The sequence below is a fragment of the Hemicordylus capensis genome, chromosome 1, assembly GCF_027244095.1.
Source record: "Hemicordylus capensis ecotype Gifberg chromosome 1, rHemCap1.1.pri, whole genome shotgun sequence".
Lineage (NCBI taxonomy): Eukaryota > Metazoa > Chordata > Lepidosauria > Squamata > Cordylidae > Hemicordylus > Hemicordylus capensis.
In genome coordinates this window covers 254,185,803-254,204,853 of record NC_069657.1, presented here as the reverse complement: position 1 = coordinate 254,204,853, position 19,051 = coordinate 254,185,803, and the positions used below count along the sequence as shown (strand labels likewise).

Below are 19,051 nucleotides of genomic sequence, written 5' to 3'. Positions count from 1 at the left end.
CAGGTAAGAAGTGCATATTGGTTTCCTCAGAAGAGCTATAATGTTCAAGTTTGCCCTATAAGATATGTTGGTATATAAACAAGAGATGAAGAATGCAAAGCCATAAGATTGTGATTTCATTTGTAACTCTTGCTGGATCTCACCCCACATCCCTAAACTACTATCAGCCCCCTCCCAATCCCAGAAGCCCAAGACCTCAAGGCTTTTTAATTGTTCCCATTTACAATTAATCACATAAACACATGTCCTCCAAACAGTGTGAATAATGAACTCTACTTCTCTCAACAGCAGCTTGCCAGATGTCACTAAAGTTCATTTATTGTTAAGTCATTTAACCCTTCCCTCAACTAAAACTGAAGTTGCATTGTCATCCACATTGTTCCTCCGATTAATACATGTAGTGGACCCCAAGACCACAGACAGTCACTGCCAGACTGACTTAACAGCTTTTCATCCGTAGTTCTCTGTGACTGTTCTTTCCCACGAATGTTAAGCAGAAGGCTGCACGCGAATAGCAAAGACCCAGTAACCCACTTAAAGTTAACTCCAAACTATTAACTTCACAGATGGATGGCTTTTCTTCTCCTTGTGCTTGGGGTCACGAGCACTAGGACACTGGACCAATAAAGGAAAGCTGTCCCCTTGCCCCATTCCATTTCAAAAAGAAAATAGGCCAACTAATATGCCTAAACATTACCTGATGTTTAGGCATATGATAATATATCAGAAAAGAGTATCCTCTTGCTGTGTTTGCTCACATGCTGCCTTTTCTGGCTTTGTTATGGTTCACACGATGATGATGATGATGATGATGACGACAATGATGATGATGGTGATGATGACATCACCATCCAGTATTTACAGATTTCTTTTCTAACACACTCCTAAAGTGATTTTAGAAGCACTCTTATACTACTCTCAGGGTTAGGTGTATGGGAGTTCTACCTGACTATTCCTCTGTAATAGGGTTTTTTTAAGAAATATCTATTCCATGTGATGTGCCCCTCCTTTTAAAAATTAAAACACTAAAAGGCCACTGGTTCGTAAACCATTTGACATTAGCCATCCAAACATGTCTAAATGAAAGGATATTCCATAGTCACAGTTTATCATTACCTATGGTCTTTGGAGAAAAAATTCAGAAAGAGACCCAAAAGGAACCCTGGCAATAGGTTCATTTGATGTAATGGCCTGTGATTGGTCTCTTCTGTTGTTTAACCCAGAATTGGAGAAACAGATGGCAAGATTTTCAAGGAAGCTTAAAACAGAAGCCAAGCTAATACAGGAACTGTTCAGCTATCAGACAGGATAAATCCATTCTGTCGCATTTCCCTCCTCTCCCTGCCCTCGACCAAGCACAACCCATAAGAACAGTTTAGTTTCATAAAAAAGGTAAACCTTTATGTAGAGGAGAAGGGCATGCTTTGTTAAATCAGATGCATTTTATTTTTCCTGGAACCAAGATTTATGAAAGCAGTATACTCATATTTCTCCATATACAGTAATTGGAACTCATTATGCTAATTGTATTTCCATTATCACTAATTAACAATCATAGTGACCTGGCCCACAGTCTAATTTGTCTTTAATCTGTTTTTGTATAGGGAGTTTTACTCTGTAATTTCAAGGTGATAATTCTATTCAGCTCAACTTTATTGAATAGGGGAATGTAATACTTTAATATTTACACTATTATGGAACTATCCCTGTTCAGTAAGTTCAAAGCAGGTGGGAATTTATACTTGCAAGACTGCATCTGGTTCTATTCTATAGTTTGTACAGCACTGTACTTAATATTTCATTCTTCATTTTGCCCAGGGAACAATCCAATGTGATCTTAAAAATTTCATAGTGTTTGTGAGTCATAAAATAATCCCTGCATTTGTTTATCAACATGCAAGTCTTTTTTAATTTGCAAGCTGTTTTTGTAGATATAAAAGTGGGCAATCCAGCTATTTCATTTTAGTTTACTTGATCTTTGCTCTTCTGCTCTTCCCCTACTAACTGAGCAAAAAGGTACTTTTTAAAAGTGGTGATTCTATTTATTGAGCAGGGGAGAGCAACTAGCCCAATCCATCTCAGTGGCTGTTGCTGTTGTCGATCTTACGTTTCTTTTTTAGATTGTGAGCACTTTGGGGACAGGGAACAATTTTATTTATTTATATCTGTGTAAACCACTTTGGGAACTTTTGTTGAAAAGCAGAATATCAATATTCATCATATTCATATAAAGAAACTGAAATTAGAATGCATTTTCTTAAAAAAAAAAAAAGCAGAAAAAAATTGTTTTAAGCCTGTTTTTCATTTCCCTGACACCAATATTTTTAACACATGTACAAGACTACTGCTATATCTTCAGAATCTTCTCCTTTTAAAAAAGATTTGTAATTATTTTTACTTGTTGATTATTAACTTATTGATTAATAAGTTGATTATTGACATATTGATTATTAACTTTTCTATACAATGTTCCAGTTTTCTGTCTGAAGATCCTCCTGAATTGTTCACATTCATTTTGCTTATTAAAGGAATTGTATTAGTTGATTCATATATATATATTTGCTGTGGTCTGAAGAGTTTTCACAGGATTCCCTCAAACCAAGATAACTCACCATCAAATCATCATAAATGTTAAGCATGTATGTGGCATTTTTACCACTGAGTCCTTATTGGGCTGAGCAATCCTATGGTACCACCAAGACACCAGCCAGCTTTCGCCTGTGTACCATCAGCAAAATTTAGGTGAGATCCTATGCACTCCTAGGGAAAAAGCTGACAGGAAAACGAGAGTATCACAAACTGCAGAGAACATGGTAACTCCCAGCCACTCCCACAGTGGCCATGGTAAGACTGCCAATCACAGAGCAACCTGGAAATTCCATGCCCAGTGCCCATAACTGGAGGGAAACTTGGTTTCACAACAAAATTGCTGCTGTGGGTTTTCCACAATCCTGTCTTGCCCAGTGTTATCTATGGCTGAGCAGAAATTTAAGTCTAAGACTTCCAAGTCTGTGTGTAATATACCATCCATCATACAACACTGGCCTTCAAATTTATATTACTAATTTTCCTGATTTTCCACATGAGCTGCATAAACCTGACTATATACACAAAGCAAATCTTTTCTACCCAGTTCATGCTACTCCACATGCAGCACCTGCCCTACTGCTTCCCAGGTACTTGTGGTGGAAGGGAAGATGATCCCTGTTTCGTATTGTGAAATGCAACTCTAGTCCAGTCCAATTCTCTAAATAATAAAAACTGTACTAGATCTAACTACATGTGGATATGTGGGGTTGATCAGGAAATGTGATTGTAACAATCTGCTTGCCTATTAACATATGCTGTTGGGTACATAAAATACCCAGTAACAGCTCTAGCTGTCAGCATTCATCCAGGCATAATTCACAGTGTTATTGTTACTGATGAAGTCATAATGAATTTCAGTTCACTGATCATGATGGTGGTGGTGGTGGTGGTGATGGGTGAAGAAATGTTGGCTCAGTTTATCAGCCAGACAAAATATTTTACTCAAGTTATGTTGGTACATTGCTCATCAGGACATTTTTCACTCATCAGGCATTATTTTTTACTCGTCACAGACTAGTAGACTAGTGGGTTTCTGGAGCCTTGATGTTGTTGTTGTTGTTGTTGTTGTTGTTATCAACAACAAAAATAACTTTATGTATTGGCCAACCCATAAGAATTGTTTTCTGGGCAGCTCACAAACAAATACTTCAGTCAATGGAAGGATGCAGATTGGCTTCTCATTGCTTCTCATTAGGATATTCCTTCCTAGTAGAAAGAGGGAAGGGCATGACCTGAGAACACATGATACCATTACCTTGCTGAAGTAAAAGGATATCTAAGTCTAGTCAGTGCCTAGGTCAGTGACCATATGGGAATCTGATGAATGCCATCTTGGATTCTGTGATAGAAGAAAAGTATGATAGAAGAAAAAATGTAATATATACATGAAGGCACATCTGAGCCCAAGCCTGTTGACCTTTTGGAAAATATTGTTAGACTAGAGTCACATTGGCTCCACTGCCATGTGCAATTAGTCAGTAAAATATCCGTTGCAGAACTGAGATTAGCATTAGGGATGTGCGAATCAATTTGGGTCCAAAATGATTTGTGCCCAAATCTACCTATTTTTGGCGATTTGTGGACAAAACAAATCACTCATGTGCTATCTGGCCAGATTTGGGTACACTGTCACTGTCTCCATTTTGTGTCAGGAATTCTTTTTTAAAATTCCGCCCTCCTAAGCTTCAGATTGGTGGCTTACAGTGTGCAACAATTGGCTGGTGATTCCCCCCTGGTTCCAGATTGGGTCATTTCCATTCAAATCTTGTGTTGCCAGGGATGACTGACCCCGCATTGGCTAGGGGAAGGGTCAAAGAGGGGACAAGGGTGGGGGAGTTTGAAGGAGGGATTTTCAGATTTACTTAAGGAGGCAGCCAGCCACCATTCTGCCTTTCTGCCTCGTGGGAGAAAAGAGAAAGAGGGAGCCAGAGGAGCTTTGCTTTGCCTTGCTTGCCTGCTGCCTGGAGTAGATTCTCTGCTTTTTGTTCCTACTTTCCTGATTGAGGAAAAGAGAAGAGAATTTTTTTCACCCCCTTCCTGCTGCTGAAAGAATCACTGCCTGCACCTGCTGTCTGTGCGAATCGATTTGGGCACAAAACCATTTGTACCCAAATCTACCTGTTTTGGGAGATTTGTGGACAAAACAAATTGGCCCTGTGCTAGCTGGCCAGATTCAGACCCAAAACAAATTGGGGGTGATTTGATTCGGGTACAAATTGAATTTTAAAAAATCTATTTGTGCATGTCTCTAACAGTGTTCCCTCTAACAGGAATTCCCAGATGCTGTTGACTACAACTTCCACAATGCCCAAGGAAAAGCCATTGCAGCTGGGGATTCTGGGAGTTGTAGTCAACAACATCTGAGAATCCCTGTTACAGGGAACACTGATCCCTAATTAGCATGTTTCTGGATGTTGTTTGTTTTTTGTTGCCATAGGTTTGTCTTTAAATATGGAGTGTTTTGATTGCTGCTTATATTCTGAGCCTAATTGAGAATGAGTTGGATACAAACAAAATGAAATAAAGGTATTCTGTTTGACAAAATATTCAATGTTTTGAGGGATTTTCTAGGAGACAGGCAAGGATTGCAGGACAAATTATTCCCCCAACGTAAGTATTATGTTGCTCAATATCTCCACGACACTTTTTGCCCTGGAATGTGCAACTTTCCTTATTTAGAAATGACCTCCAGTTCTGCATGACCCTTCCTGCCACTTTTGTATAAAGAAGCATTTCTGACACTCTCAGGGTCAGGGCCAATTTCAGCTGCCTTTGATGGCCGTAGCTCTTACCCTGCAAAGCTAGCTGCTGTACTTTCGCCAGGCACATTAAATCAAAGAGTGCCACCACCTAATCAACAAAATAATCTTAATCAATGCTTTCACCGTCTGGCTTTCCCTAGCAATTCTAACTCCCTGTTGATGTTTCCCGTCTTCCCTTCTGCTCTACCAGATGGTGGATGCTCCAGCCTTTTTATTATCCATCCCTGACCATGACACTTCACACAGCCGAAAGATCTTCATATTGTATCCCTGGAGTGCTCTCATCAGCAACTTTGTCCTACATTGATGCATCTTTAAGTTTCCCGCATCCTACACTAATGATCCTCTTCCTTTTCCATTATCTTGATATTTTCTATATTAATTGCTCCCTTAGGTTTGTCTACTGCTATCTGCATGTAACAGTTATGCTCTACACTAAAATCAAATCTAGGCTGATATAGGCCAGGAACTACACACATTACATAGGAACTGTTTGTACAAATAGGAAAAAAATATTTTGAAAGTTCAGCAGAATATCAGCTATGAACACTCACATTTTGGGAAGTGTTTATATACTTTTTTGTTTTTCTAAAATTAAAGATTAGGATGGTTGACATCCGCTTCCATCATGGCAGAAAATGACTCAAAAGACTTCCACTTGACTTCCACTTGAGGCAGCCTGACTTCCACAAGCCATTCACTATGTGGATCATATGAAATAGAAAATATTTGGCGATCTGATAGTAGCAAGGAAAAGGTATGCCTTCATTCTGCAAACCTATAGCAGAATCTTTTTAAAAAGATCTATGCCACCATCTTTTGGCATTGGCATGAAACAATGGCATCTGTGCTGTCTTCATTGTCTTCATTTAACCACACTTTATTTGCCACAGGTCCTCTGTAACCTGGGGTATGTATAGCAACAATGCACTGGGAGCAGAGAGCAGGGAGCAAGTATTAATAATGGTCATATCAAATGTAATACATATCAGAACTGAAAGAAAGCGGAGTATCTCCATTGCAAACAAAATGTACCTGTCACTGAGAAGATAGGTATGCTAAGCCTATTACCATTTTTCTGTGATATGTGATAGAGCTGAAAATCACAATGTGGTGAAATTTTATCATGAGGGATTTTCAATTTGTTGTTAAGAAAGAAGGCAGTAAGCATCATTTTATCGTTAATGGCTACAGAATGCAAATCTTGTATATAGATGGAGGAAATTGCCTTCAGAATGGATTTTTCCTCTTTAGCACTAAGCCCCAGAATGTTTTTTTGCCCATCTGTTTAAAAAAAAAAAAAAGCAATCTAGTCTGGCAACTATTTTGTTCATCACCTAGGTTGATATTTTGAGCTTATAACGCTCCAAAATGCCTATGGTATCAACTAGCTATCAATGCTCCTTCTGCCTGGCACCTCATATGGTGCAATCTTTGTCTTCAGGGAAGGAGCATTGCTCATGAGTGGTATCAACTGCCCCCTCCCTCCATTATGCACAAGTTCTTGCATAGCTCTTAGATGTGGGCAGTGGGGGATCAACAGAATCCACTTGCATCCATCGGATGAACAGTTTTAGGCCCATTGTCAGCTACTTGGCTTGAGTCCTGGTATTTTTATACAAGTGCTTGCAATCACCAGCACATGCTGGTTTTAGCTTTGGAGGCAGCAAGCAATGTCCTGGAAGGAGGCTACAGGGGAAAAGGATAGGCAGCTCATTAAGAATACTCCCAGGTGGCAGCTTCTACCCCAGTTCTCATTCTTAGACAAGAAGGAGGACAGGGATGTACTCAGAGCTTCAACTGAGCTCTGACCGGTCCAGCTCTATTGGACCACTGGATAAATTTGGAGTCCCCAGGAAAACAAGGAAAAAGAATAAATAAAGCCAATAACAGAGGGAGAAGCGGCTTACCAGGATACAGTCTTAGGGTTCATGATACAGTCACCTTGCTGAGGTTAAGCCGTGCAGGTCTAGGTCTGGCTGGTGGTCGCCTAGAAGCCTGATGTACTCTGCCTCAAGCTTTGTTAACAGTGGGAGAAGGACAATCAGAGAAGGGTGCTAGACTTTCAGTGGTCTTACAATGCTACCTAAAATGGGGGTTCCTATTAAATAGCAGTGCCCATCTCAACTTCCTCCTTGGATAAGGAGGAGAGCACATAAGCTCCAAGGGCTTATATTGCTCATTCAGAAGCTCTTAAAAGTAAAGTTGTGCCGTCGGGTCAGTGTTGACTCCCGGCGACCACAGAGCCCTGTGGTTGCCTTTGGTAGAATTCAGAAGGGGTTTACCATTGCCATCTCCCACACAGTATGAGATGATGCCTTTCAGTATCTTCTGATATTGCTGCTCCCTGATATAGGTGTTTCCCATAGTCTGGGAAACATAGTCTGGGAAACATACCAACAGGGATTCAAACCAGCAACCTCTTGCTCGCTAGGCAAGTTATTTCCCTGCTGCGCCCAGGGGCATAACTATAATAGGGCAAAGGGAGACAGTTGTCTGGGGGCCCACTGCCTGGGGGGGGGCAGAGGCAAGTCACATGACTGACTCCCCCAGCCATGCACCCACCCGGGCTTCTTTCAGTTGTATTCATCCTCCGAAATTGATGTGCGTGTTAAGACCTAGAGCTACCAGAACAGCATGTCTATCTCATTTAAGATTTCTTTACTTCATGAGCTGAGCTACAGTGATGGGCAGGGCCCATTTTAAAATCTTGTCTCTAGGCCCACTCCAACCTTGCTATGCCCCTGGCTGCACCATTAGGTCAAGAAGGCACAAAAGGAAGGAATGTCCGGGGAGGGAGTTCTAGGGTACCTAAACAGCCTGATAGAAGAACCAGATGGACGATTGCAACAAAATCCATGCAGTCCATTTCTGGTAGGATTTCAGCCCTGGAGGAGGTGAAGCCATAACCCCTAGATATCAATGCTCTCTCACATAAGGCACTGGCTTCAAGTGAAGTTCCAACCCAGACAGATTTTAGCCCTGGAGGAGGCAGGTGCTAGCTTGTACTGATACCTCTGAAGCCAGGACAATGCTCCCACCCACATGGCATCTTCTCCAAGGGAGGTTCTACCCCAGACTGCTGCAAAAAAAAAAAAAAAAAACCAGCACAGCTTGCTGGTGGCAAGGCCCCTGAAATTAACCTGACTGCTTGGGAGTTGGTGAGGAGGAGCAGGGATCCAGATTCCTCTGATCTGATGCTCTGAGCCAGGCTGTGATCACATAAAGAGGCTGGGGGGCGGGGGCAGACAGACCTGCTGTAGTTACCTGATTTGTTAAAGCCATTAATAAAGTTGTGGCCCTTTCACGCACATATTTATGGGTGTGTTCATTCCCTCAATAATGTCTTGTGTCTTCTCAGTGTGGGAGCAAGTTTTTATTTTTAAGACACTCAACACACGTTGACCTGCAATGTTCTTCTTCACGAGTGTTTTCTGCATTCTTTCAACTTTTTCAAGGCAGGGTCAGTCTCTATTTATTTGCTTTCTATTGGACCACGGGATATATTTCTCTTGTTTGTGAAACATGGCAGATCTGGTTTTTGTGCATAGCAAATGCATTTCCTTGATAAATGCAAGAATTAAAGACAATAATTATTTACACATTCATCAAGTGCTGTAAGGAGCACATATAGAAGCAACACCGCAAACTCTTTGAACCAGTTTTCACTATAGAAGCTGTTGGAGATCTGAACTCACACCTGAACCACAGTTATCTAGCAGTACCAGCTCAAGAACTATGTCAAACAGAGGTGACAAAAGATGAAATTTTCAAACTAACTGACAAATTAAAAAGTAACAAGCCAGTGGTGCCAGATGGGCTGGCATTCACCCGAGAATTCTTAAAGAATTCAAATGTGAAATTGCTGAACTATTAACTAAAATATGTAAATTATCACTAAAGCAGCCTCCTTAAAAAGGCTTGGAAACTAGCCAATATAATAACACCAGTTTAAAGAAAAAAGATCAAGGGGATCCTGGAAATTGCTGATCTGCCAGCCAAACATCTGTCCCAGGTAAACTGCAGGACAAAATTATAAAGGCTTGAACTGTGAAATATCTAAATATTAAAGGAATTAACCTTCCTGAAGATGAATCACAGCTTGACTGTGCATGGGAAGGGCTCGTCTGGCCAATCTTTAAGAATTCATTCAAGGGAAGGATGTAGCTATTAGTGATCCAGTATGCACTGTATATTTTGCTTTTCAAAATATCACCACACCCAAGCCCCAAGCTTGGCGGGGCGGCTTTGCCTCACCTAATATTAGAGGAAGGCATAAGGTTGCAGGGATAGTGTAGTGACCAATAGCTCAAGAAGTGCTTCTCCACCAACACCTTGATCTTTGATTGAGTGGCTTCCCTCTCTCCCACCCTTGGCACAAAGTGAGCATCGCTGGTTATTCTTTTGGGGGCCAAGTAGGAAGCTTTTGCTTCCTGACAGCCTGACCAGGTCTGAAAGTGTTTTTGCCACCTCCATTGTGTTGCATTTTAAGTAGTTAGGAACTTAGATCACAACTGGCAGGTTGAGAGCAGGCAGAGAGCAGGTATAGGGTTGATTCTTTGGTGAGCACCCTTTAGCTGGTTTGAGAAAGTGGGGGGGGGGGTGTACTTGGTCCTCAGAGGCTTGGTGGTGTGAGGGCTATGATTGGGACAAATCCCTGCTTTGAGGCTCTGTTGGCAAAGAGGAACAGGGATCCACAATGGTCCAGTCCATTGCTCTGAGCTAGGATGTAATCGCCCTGATAGGTTTGGGGGAAAGGAATGCTGTTGGCTGACTGCCTAAGGTAGGTCAGCACTGAAACGGGGGTGGGTAGAGAGGACTTTACCTTCTGTAATCACATTGATCTTTATGTTAATACAGTTGTGGCCCCTTCTCCCATATTGTGGTTCAGTGTCTTTATTGTCCCTTGTCTTTTGGTGTGAGGGCAAAGGTTTTGACAAAAGTTCTCTTTCGGTATTCAGAAACTAGGTATGCAGTATCTAGGTATGGGACAAACGGTATCATGCCAGCTGGTCACACCCCCTTGTGCACTTTGTGGCCACACCTGTTGCTCTCCCCAGGTTTAGGGCTTACTTCTGGAGATAAGTGCTGGAAATGGAGGGGGCAGGGGCATGGCTATGTATTGCAGGCATGGCTAGCCAATGCTCTCCCATTGCAGCAGTAGTTTCTCTCCATTTCTTTCCATTCAGATCATTGTATTCAAGCTATTCCACATAGGAAGCTGCCTTATAACAAGTCAGATCTTTGGTCCATCTAACTCAGTCTTGTCTACACTGACTAGCAGGCACTCTCCAAAGTTTCAGACAGGAGTCTTTCCCAGCCCTACCTGGAGATGGCAGCGATTGAACCTGGAACCTTGTGCATGCAAGCAAATCTAGTCCAGCATTCTCTTTCCACTAGTGGCCTAAAAGATGTGTCTGGAAGCTAAAAGGCAGAGCATGAACGCCACTTGACATTTTTCACTGCCGGAGCTGGCCCTATTTTGCTGCCCAATTCACCATGACCCAAACATCTCTTCCTGGTCAAGGTCGTTTTATTTATTGAAAATATTTCTATCCCACCTTTCTAACCAAACTAGCTGTCGGGTGAGGCCAGCTGTCCTTACCTCCAAGGACGGAGTGGTGAAAGGGCCCAAGGCGACAGGGATGGGTGGGTGGCAGTCGGGGAGAGCTGGAGGGAAGACTGCCAATGGACGGGGACTCAGCTCCAGTGGAGGAGGAGCTGAGCCCTGATAAGACCAAGGGGGAGGTGTGCGAGGATAACACCAGCAGCATGCCTTCTGAAGGGAGGGGGTCTGAGCAGGAGGAGGGAAAAGGGGGAGAGACATGGGCAACAGCTGTAAGGGGTAATCAATTACAGGTAATAAAGAGGGGCGTTGGCTCTGTAATTGGGGCAGGCAATGCATAGCCTGTGAGGAGGCAATAAGGAGCCAGCCAGGGATGAGAGGCTCACTGGTGGAGAGTGTCAGGGTCCCCCAGAGAGAGGCAGACACAAGGAACAAGCAGCCTGGGACAAAGGAGGCACAGAGTGACACCCCGCCCTATCCCTGCTCTGAGGCCAGACCTGATAGGCCTAGCCAGGCTGGGCAAAGGAGACAGGGACATGTAGCCAGACACTAGTCAAAGCAGCAGACAACATAAACTACACCGAAACAAAAACAACCATCAAGGCTTAGAATTTCAAGTAAAACAATTGGAATAATAATAGTACACTGCAATCAAAGAGCTCCATACTCCTCCCTCCTCAAATGCTCATCTAAATGAGACTGACCACCAAATGGGCGGAGGGGAGCTCCAGAGCCTGAGTTCCATCCTTGAGAAGCCCAAACCCTTGTTTGCTACTTACCTGTCCTTTCTAATGGCAGCAGCTAAAACAGAGTCTTCAGTGATGATCTCAGCAAGCAGAAAGGTTCATCTATAAGACAAAGCAGTCTTTCAGATGCCTCAGTTTATATGTGAAGATTTGCTTTGTCCCATTGTACATCCCTTTTCACTTATACCAAGTGATACCTTGATTGTATTCTAACACTAGAGGGAGGTGCTTGGGGGAGCAGACTTGTTGTGGAATGCACAGAGATGAGGTATATAAATTATCCCTTTATTGTATACCTATAAAGGCACACAATAAAGTGCCTCATGTCAAGGGAGGCTTTAAGAATAATGTCTAATAGAAAGGTATCTTCCATTTCTTCAAATGTTGGCATGTTGCATGTTTGTGTACTTGCTGCAAACATGCCTATTTTCTCCTTCAGCCTTCCTCTCCAGGATTTTGGAACAACCTCAATAAAGCCATTGACATGGCAGATTTGACTTTGACTCTGAGGAAAACCAACCAGCTCGTGCTGCTGCTGCTGCTGCTGCTCCTCAAAGATTTATGGAAACAAATTAAAGCCAATCCTACCGATAGCAGTCAACTTCAGTTTACTTACCAAGGTTGTTATGTTTAATTCTTCTCCTGCCCAGGACAGCATTTAAGCTGTAAAAATACAATATATCATCTCAAAGGCAGTCATGTGTTCTGGAAATCTTTCAAAAGAAGAATGCTGTCTGTGGAGAATGAGAGAAGGAGAAAGAGGGAGAGATTAATTTTTCAATATTTTCCTTTTTTGGAGATAAATTGTGATCCTGGCCCCTTCTTGTACAGGAAGTTTTGATGCTAGTAAACAACTTCCTCATGTCCAACTGCAGCACGCCACACATCTTCTGAGTTCAGCCTCCTGGAATACCATAGAAATGGTTCTAGTTTTCATCCTTTGGTTAATGGGAACAGGGAAGGAACAAAAATGCAAATTAAAAAGACAATTTTGAAAGATGGAAATTGGCCTTGACTTTACTGATTTCTAATTGGATCTGCTTGCTCAACCATTTACTTTGGTATTTGAGCCTAACTCTAATGGTAATGGTACAGAAATACAAAAAGTCCTATAATGGACTTATACTTGCTCTCATGGCACTTGATCTTTCATTACTTGATGACTCAACACAAGAACTGTTTCTGTTGAAAAGTAGTGTAGATATTAGTGTAGAAGATACAAAAGTTCTTTTCTTTTATATATTCAATTCCATATAATTTTAAATGATGAAAGTAGTAGATACTGACATACAATATGGTTCTCACAAGGAGCATTTAATTTATCTCTTAAAGATGGCCCAACTTTCCTGTGGCATGTTCTCAGTACAGAGAAAATAACACATGCAGCAGATTTCCTGGTCACATTAACTCCTTTGCTCACTATTACTATTTTTTTAGGTATTCATTTATTCTGTTCTAACTATTGCATTTCAATTGTCCTGTGAGGTATGTGAAGGATTTCACTGGGAATATGTGAATGTATTCCTGCCTTTAGACCATAAGAGCAGCCCTGCTGCCTCAGACCCAAGGCCTATTCAGTCCAGCACCCTCTTTCACACAGTGGCCCACGAGATGCCTCTGAGAAGCCCAATGGAAAGAGGGGAGAGCATGCCCTCTCGATGTTGTTCTCCTGCAACTGGTATTCAGAAGCATCTTGCCTCTGAGGTGGGAGGTGGCCTATAAGTGGCCTTTAATTTGTCTTGGGTTATTTTTTGTATGTGAAATAAAAGGATTCTTAAATGGTGAGATATGAAACTATAAGATTCCAAGTTGTGTTCTGATGAAAATAAGGATAGGTTATATGAACTTGGTAAAACAGATTCTCAAGGCCATGACTATTCACAGTAAGTCTCACTTCATACCTTGCAAACTTGTTAAACATCAAATTTCCTTTGATTTCCTCCTCCCCCCAGCTCTGAGGTTGCTTTGATTAATTTATTCATTTGTCAAGCATGATCTCAGTGAGCTAAAAGTAGTGTGTCACTTTGGGTAGCATAGTTGTGCAGGAGCAAATGCTCTTAACACTGGGTTGTGCCTGTTTGGCACAATGGAGCCTATTTGGACAAGCTGGAGCATAAAGCTAGATAAACAACTCCATGGAGGCAGGCTGCATCCAGGCTTGAACAATCCTCAAAGGAAGTCAATGGTGTAATGACCTGAGATATTTGGGAGGAGTCGTATACATAATGAATCACTTGTGAGCTAGCCAGGAATGCTTTGGGAGATAAAAGCAAGCTGTAAAAATATCTGAGTTCGCCAGGCTTTCCTTTAGGATGGTGTAGTCCATCTCTGCCTCTGAAGCTGAAAATCTGGTTCAAAATGGAAATAATTATATCTGGAATGTATGTTGCATGGGTTTGAGGTTTGTGTTCACCAGCCATTTGGAATCCCCTGTGCCAGATTCATGAACATATTACTGGCATCCTCCTTTTTAATCCAGAAAAATCAGCCTGTAATGTTTGGAAAGTAAGTAGAGTCAAGTAATGGTCTGATAGCATTATATACATATTAGATTTTTTTTAAAAACAAAAACCTAGAAAAATCATTTCAAATGTAGATATTCACCCAATTCTAGATTTGAAATAGAACTGCACAAACACCACTCCACCTTATTTTTGTTGTTTTGATTTTTTGTTGTTTTGTTTTTCATTTGTTACTAATCTTGAGTCTTTAAAAAAAGGTGGATTATTAATCCAATTAAATAAATAAATAATAGTGATGGGCAGGATGAGGAAAATTACTCAAAGTAGACCCATTGAAATTAGTAGGATGAGTTAGGCATCATGTCAGCCACAGAATGTGCCTTCTATCTCCTGCTAACTTGGTAAAGAGGCACCTTTTAATTTGGTGATTCTCTTTATTTAGCAGGGGGAGAGTAACTGGCCCTATCCCACCCACCCACCCCGCCCCAGCATAGTACCTCCAGTGACTGTTGCCGGTGTCTATCTTATGTTTCTTTTTAGATTGTGAGCCCTTGGGGGACAGTGATCCATCTTATTTATTTATTATTTCGCTGTGTAAACCGCCCTGAGCAATTTTTGGAAGGGCGGTGTAGAAATCGAATAAATAAAATAATAAAAATAAAACAGATATTATGGAAGGCACAAAGACTTCCTCTGTCACATTATATGTTAGCAAGAGAGCTAGCAAATAATTTACTTCAGTGAATTCAAAGGCCAGTGCCGCTTGCAGAAGAGCCTTGCCTTCGAGCAACAATCTGGTGGGACAAAAGTTGCTCAGTGTTGGTGTGTAATGATTTTGTGGAACTGTCCTGAGGGGCAGTCATTGTCCAACTTGCCAACATCTTATGCTAGTGCAAAGACAAGAGTTGAGCAGATGTCACTTTCTTTGCAGAACATGCAATGGCTACATCTTGAAGCCAGCACAACAGCATTACATGAGTACAGTATTATAGTCTGGAATACAAGCTCCTGATGTAGCAGAACTCACTGTTCAATGTCCTAGAACAAGGACACTGTTATAGTCAGGATGTCAGCCAATGGCCTGACTCCCACACTAGCAGCAGAGGGGCCAATGAAAGTGTGGGAAGTAATCATGTGACCAAATGGCCCATATGGTTATTGCCTGGAGCATGGAGCATGAACCACATGGTTTTTTCAGGTGTTTTTTTTCCAGGAACAGCTATAAATCAGGCCTAGTAAAGAGTTAGCAGATGAAAGGGCAGGACTGGGTCTAACTGAAGGTGCACACGATTACACTGCCTTTCAGTTCGACAGAGAAGCATACAATGTCCGCCGAATTTAGTTTTATCTGAACGATCTTGATGTACATCAGGTACATTTTTTATTTCATGGGCTCAGAAGTCAGAATGATTCTCCTTCTGTGACAGACAAGACATGTATTATTATGGAATTTGCCTTAATTAATAGCCAATATGGAAGGTATGCAGTCCTTTGTAATTGGATATGGACTTCCTCCCTGCCTCTCAAGTCTTCAGGGGACAGGATAATATGAGCTGTTTCTGCATAACAGAGATCTGGTTTATGTAATAGTAGATATACCATCCGGTTCGTTATTCGTTCTGTTTGTCCTTTCAGTAGGGGTTTTTTAAATTTGTCCTCTATCAAATTTATGAGTTATGCAGGTTTTATTTCATGGCCTTTCTTTGGATTGGTGAAGATTTTCATTAGCAGCCATGAAATATCCTCTGTGTTGATAGCATTTATAATTTGTAAAAGATTTGCATGTCATTTCTGCACTCTTAGCACATACAAAAACTAGAATTTATGAGTTAAGCTTTGCTTGAAATGCAAACACAGCCTAAGTTCTGCATTCACAAAACAAGCTCTGAGGCCATAAGTTATCCAGGGCACTTTCCATTTACGATGAAATAGGAGGGGGAGAATGCACAAGTGGACTGTGCTTCCTCTTTCTTTACTTCCAGTATCAGTAGATTATTTTAGCAGTTTCTTCATTTGGAGCTCATCCATCTAATCATGGGGTGGGGGTGGGGATGCGCCAACTACTTTGCACATACACTGGATGAAAAATGGAAGTTTGATTGACTTATGCTTCCTCATCTCCTGTTTCCAAATAATATGTGGAGCATTGCAATCCATAGTTTCACCACTGGAAGGCCAATATAGTTCAAGAAAGGCATAGGGTTGGCCATACCTGAGGCATAAAAGATATGTTTTGGGGCTGATGCACATTTTAAATGGGTCATGAGTTTGTTGTTTGTCAGCTGTGTGCCTCCTGATATTTAAAGTGTCTGCTGTATGTTCACTGCATGTTTACTTCCCTTTAAGAGTTTTTGGTGCTTTTCTTCTTACCAGGAGAAATGCAATGGACAACAGAACAATCACCTCTGGAAGAACCATCAGGCTTGGTCTTTGGAGAAGCATCAAAAGAATGCCATAGTTCTATTGCCTACAGTATATAAAGGTGATTTACCATTTCCAAAGTATCAGCATCTAAAATGTGCAGAACTCTGCTCTGAATCCTAGGAAGTTTCTGCATTTACAGGGCTGTACTGCTTCCCTTCCCACTGCAGCTCCCTTGGGAAAGCCTCTGGAACAGCAAACCATTTGGCTTAGGACTGTAGTGGGAGGAGAGGAATTAGCAGAATTCAACACCTGCACAAGTGCAATCTCTGTGTGCTTTCCACTCCCACAAGAGGCTTTTCTGAACATGTCACATGTTTACAAATATTTGAGTAAAGTATAAGCTGCTGTTCAGGGAGCTCTATTAGATTGTGCATGGACCAGTGTGCACAGAAAAGTGGTTTTTCCTTTTCCTTCCTCCAGTGGTAGCCCTCTCTGTCCTGCATTACATTGCAAGTCACTTTTTAGTGGAGGATTTAAGAATAAACTCCCAAGTGTAGAGACAAGACACCTCTATTTTCCTGATGTTGAGACAAACAACAAGCATGGCTGTTCTGGAGGGCATCTGTCTGGCCACCAGATTGTTCTTGGGGCAATTTTTATTTACTTAAAATGCAGCTTGGTGGGGGATCAAGCATAATGGCACACTATCATGGAGATCTCCCTACAACCATTGTAAAACAGCTTCATAAATCATTCTTGTTTGTGTTTTTCACACAGTAATATGAATGGGCTCTCAAGCAGGCCTTTTAGACAGCGAGAGAGCGGGCAGCCATTTCTTTCAGTCCTTCTTGAAGAATTAAGAGAACTTTCAGCTAGAGCTACTTGTACTCTGAGATGAGATAAGGAAATCTCAAGGGTGTTTTGCTATCCATTTCATGTTCCCTGCCCACACATTAACAACTTGTTTGAACAATGTGAGATATTTGATAGTTTCCTTGTCAAAGTAAATGTTTCCATTGCACCCATGGAAAGAAGTGGCTGGTACGTGATTTTATCTTATGGTTCACATCATGTTTCTCTAGAGTTGTGCATTCAATAAATAGGCTTTGATTTTGGTTCTGAAGAACAGGCTACTATTGGTTGGAAATGTCTGAATAAAATGGTTTGAATAATACTATAATGGAAAGATTGCATTACAATGTGTTATAGAAGCCTTACTGGGGAAATAATTTCATTTTTATTGATTTTAAGTTTTCAATGGTGTCTTTATACTTACTGATGTCCAAGGCTATCTATACTAATAAAAACAAATAGTAGTATTTGAGTTTAAGGAAAGCTTATTTTAATGACTTAAATTTCTCAGAAGCTGCACAATGGAAATATTTCAAAATACTGGCTGCCATCTGTACTAATAGTATATACATGCAGTTTAAAAAAATTCATGCCTGCATGACCAGCGACCCCAGTTCTGAAGCATGGATGCCCATGTGTTTGGGGGGATTTGTTGCTGATCCCCCTCCCCAGAAGCACTCTGTGCAACCCTGAAGTAGGTTGCTGAAGGTCATGAAACCCTCAGACCTACTTCTGGGTCAAACAAAGCACTTCTGAAGGGACAGTGGATCAGCGAAAAATCACACACACACCCAGTAGTCATCCACGCGTCTGAAGCAGGATACTAGTGGTCCTCATGTGGTGGGTTATTTTTTTATTTTGTTTTTGCAGTATCTGCACACCATTGGTGGGTTAGGGACCCCCCACTGGGGCTACTGTGCAACTGCAAAGACAACCCTGACAGTCAGAGGTGCAGCTAGGTAATTTCAGAGCCTGGACCTAAAGGCCTTTGGAGGCCCCTCCTCCCCTGCTAATTAAGCATCATCATGCTTGGCTGGGCAACCACACCACCTGGGACAGACTAAAGAGAATTTGGGGGGCCCCAGGGGCTGTGGATTTGGTCCCGAAGTCCAGGGGTAAGAGCACCTCTGCTGACAATATAGCCCAACGGGGCTGCTGCAGAGCACCTTAAAGTTGCTTCCGGGAAGAAGCACAGCACTCCTTCCACTGGAAACAATCAAAAGAGCACTTCATGACTGTCTGGAAGTAGTTTTAAGACTTTCTGCAGCAGCCCCATCACAATACACTGTCAGGGTTGTCTTTCAAGTTGTGTCACAGCCCCAGCAGATCCCTCATGTCAGTGTAGGGCTGCCCATAATAATAATAATAGTAATAGTAATAGTAATAGTAATAATAATAATAATAATAATAATAATAATAATAATATTGGGAAAACTCATATTGGGAAAACTCATACTGGGAAAACTCATCATGAAAGACCCAGCAAAAGGTGCAGTTCCAAGTAATTATAGACCGATAATCTGTATGCCAACCATGTTCAAATTATTAACTGGAATAATAGCAGATGAAGTGATGCAACACTTATTAACTAACAAACAGCTTCCAGTTGAACAGAAAGGAAATTGCCCGAATACCAGAGGCACAAAAGACCTGTTGCTGATTGACAAAATGATTTTAGAAAATTGCAAGAGAAGAAAAACCAATCTAAGT

At 41.5% G+C, this 19,051-nt stretch overlaps 1 long non-coding RNA gene across 1 annotated transcript in view; it reads left to right on the top strand.

The window, feature by feature from the left end:
- The window catches only part of LOC128346728 (uncharacterized), a 69,560-nt gene extending 51,753 nt beyond the window's left edge, over nucleotides 1-17,807 (top strand). Inside the window, exons 3-4 of the long non-coding RNA XR_008317155.1 lie at nucleotides 16,499-16,607; nucleotides 17,267-17,807. This is a non-coding gene — a long non-coding RNA (uncharacterized LOC128346728). The remainder of the gene's footprint in view (nucleotides 1-16,498; nucleotides 16,608-17,266) is intronic.
- The last annotated feature ends 1,244 nt before the right edge of the window (nucleotides 17,808-19,051 follow it).